The sequence below is a fragment of the Arachis stenosperma genome, chromosome 9, assembly GCF_014773155.1.
Source record: "Arachis stenosperma cultivar V10309 chromosome 9, arast.V10309.gnm1.PFL2, whole genome shotgun sequence".
Lineage (NCBI taxonomy): Eukaryota > Viridiplantae > Streptophyta > Magnoliopsida > Fabales > Fabaceae > Arachis > Arachis stenosperma.
In genome coordinates this window covers 120,670,323-120,673,326 of record NC_080385.1, presented here as the reverse complement: position 1 = coordinate 120,673,326, position 3,004 = coordinate 120,670,323, and the positions used below count along the sequence as shown (strand labels likewise).

At 31.6% G+C, this 3,004-nt stretch overlaps 1 non-coding gene across 1 annotated transcript; it reads right to left on the bottom strand.

Annotated features, from left to right (window-relative positions):
- Nucleotides 1–2,403: 2,403 nt before the first annotated feature.
- LOC130953358 (small nucleolar RNA R71) lies at nucleotides 2,404–2,507 on the bottom strand. The gene has a single exon (XR_009075529.1). It is a non-coding gene; the product is annotated as a small nucleolar RNA R71 (small nucleolar RNA).
- Between the last annotated feature and the right edge of the window lie 497 nt (nucleotides 2,508–3,004).

Here is a 3,004-nt window from a genome sequence, read left to right as displayed (position 1 = left end):
ACCATTAATTTACATAAGTATTTCTATCCTATTTTATTTATCTTTTAATTATCTAATCCAATCACATTTGAATCAGCCTGACTGAGATCTACAAGATGACCATAGATTGCTTCATACCAACAATCTCCGTGGGATCGACCCTTACTCACGTAAGGTATTACTTGGACGACCCAGTGCACTTGCTGGTTAGTTGTGCGGAGTTGTGACTAAGTGTAATTCACGTGTGAGAGCTACCAAACTATTGGAGCCATTGTTGATGATCACAATTCCGTGCACCAAGTTTTTGGTGCCGTTTTCGGGGATTGTTCGAGTATGGACAACTGACGGTTCATCTTGTTGCTCAGATTAGGTAATTTTCTTTTTATTTTCCTTTCAAAAAAGTTTTCAAAAATCTTTCAAAATTTTTTTCTTTATTTTCGTTCTTCAAAAATATATTTTTTCGAAAGAAAAAAAAATAATAAAAATACAAAAAATCCTAAAATCATAAAAACCAAAAATATTTTGTGTTTCTTGTTTGAATCTTGAGTCAATTTTTAAGTTTGGTGTCAATTGCATGCTTTAAAAATTTTTCTTGCATTTTTCGAAAATTCATGCATTCATGGTGTTCTTCATGATCTTCAAGTTGTTCTTGACAAGTCTTCTTGTTTGATCTTGATGTTTTCTTGTTTTGTGTTGTATGTTGTTTTTCATATGCATTTTTGCATTCATAGTGTCCATGCATTAAAGAATTCTAAGTTTGGTGTCTTCCATGTTTTCTTTGCATAAAATTTTTTTCAAAAAATGTGTTCTTGATGTTCATCATGATCTTCAAAGTGTTCTTGGTGTTCATCTTAACATTCATAGTGTTCTTGCATGCATCATGAGTTTTGATTCATAATTTTCATGTTGTGAGTCATTTTTGTTGTTTTTCTCTCTCATAATTAAAAATTCAAAAATAAATATCTTTTCCTTAATTTTCTCATAATTTTCAAAAATTTGAGTTGACTTAGTCAAAAATTTTTAAAATTAGTTGTTTCTTACAAGTAAAATCAAATTTTCAATTTTAAGAATCTTATCTTTTCAAAATCTTTTTCAAAAATTAAATCTTTTTTTTTATTTTTTTAATTTTCGAAAATATTTTTAAATATTTTTCAAAAATATTTTTCTTAATTCTATCTTGATTTTCGAAAATTATACTAACAAGTAATATGATTGATTAAAAAATTTGAAGTTTGTTACTTTCTTGTTAAGAAAGGTTCAATCTTTAAATTCTAGAACCATATCTTTTAGTTTCTTGTTAGTTAAGTAATTAATTTTAATTTTAAAAATTAAATCTTTTTCAATCCTATATTTTTATCATATCTTCTTATCTTATCTTTTTATCATATCTTTTTCAAAATTTAACTTTTTCAAAAATTTGATTTCAAAATATCTTATCTAACTTCTTATCTTCTTATCTTTTCAAATTTGACTTTAATATCTTTTTCAACTAACTATTTGACTTTTTTTTTGTTTCTTATCTTTTTCAAAACCACCTAACTACTTTTTCCTCATTAATTTTCGAAAATATCTCATCTCTTTTTCAAAATTTCTTTTTAATTGTTTTAAATTTTAATTTTAATTATATCTTATCTTTAATTTTCGAAAATCATTAACTACTTTTTCAAAATTATTTTCGAATTCTCCCTTTCTTCTCTTCTTCTATATGTATTTATTTATTTACTAACACTTCTCTTCACCTCTCTTCATCTCCAATCACTGCCTCTATCCTCACCCTTGTGATTGGATTCTCCACTCTTATTCCTTTCTTCTTCTACTAATAATAAGGATCCTCTTTGTCCAGATATAGAGAATTCCTCTTCCTTTTTCTTTTTCTCTTCTCTTTCATATGAGCAGGAATAAGGAAAAAGGCATCTTTGTTGAAGCTGATCCAGAACCTGAAAGGACTCTGAAAAGAAAACTAAGAGAAGCTAAATTACGGCAATTCAGAGGCAACCTTTATGAAATTTTCGAACAAGAGAAGGAGATGGTAGCCAAATCCAACAACAATAATGCAAGGAGGATGCTTGGTGATTTCACTAAACCAACGTCCAAGTTTGATGGAAGAAGCATCTCAATTCCTGCCATTGGAGCAAACAATTTTGAGCTGAAACCTCAATTAGTTGCTCTAATGCAACAGAACTGCAAGTTTCATGGACTTCCATCTGAAGATCCTTACCAGTTTTTAACTGAGCTCTTGCAGATTTGTGAGACTGTTAAGACGAATGGAGTAGATCCTGAAGTCTACAGGCTCATGCTTTTCCCTTTTGTGTAAGAGACAAAGCTAGAACATGGTTGGACTCACAACCTAAAGATAGCCTGGACTCCTGGGATAAGCTGGTCACGGCCTTCTTGGATAATTTCTTTCCTCCTCAAAAGCTGAGCAAGCTTAGAGTGGATGTTCAGACCTTCAAGCAAAAAGATGGTGAATCCCTCTATGAAGCTTGGGAAAGATACAAGCAGATGACCAAAAAGTGTCCTTCTGACATGTTTTCAGAATGGACCATATTAGATATATTCTATTATGGCCTATTTGAGTTTTCCAAGATGTCATTGTACCACTCTGCAGGTGGATCCATTCACCTAAAGAAAACGCCTGCAGAAGCTCAGGAACTTATTGACATGGTTGCAAATAACCAATTCATGTACACTTCTGAGAGGAATTCCGTGAATAATAGAACACCTCAGAGGAAGGGAGTTCTTGAAATTGATGCTCTGAATGCCATATTGGCTCAGAATAAAGTGTTGACTCAGCAAGTCAACATGATCTCTCAAAGTCTGAATGGATGGCAAAGTGCATCCAACAGTACTAAAGAGGTAGCTTCTGAAGAAGCTTATGATCCTGAGAACCCTGCAATAGCAGAGGTAAATTACATGGGTAAACCTTATGGGAACACCTATAATTCATCATGGAGAAATCATCCAAATTTCTCATGGAAGGATCAACAAAAGCCTCAAGAAGGCTTTAATAATGGTGGAAGAAACA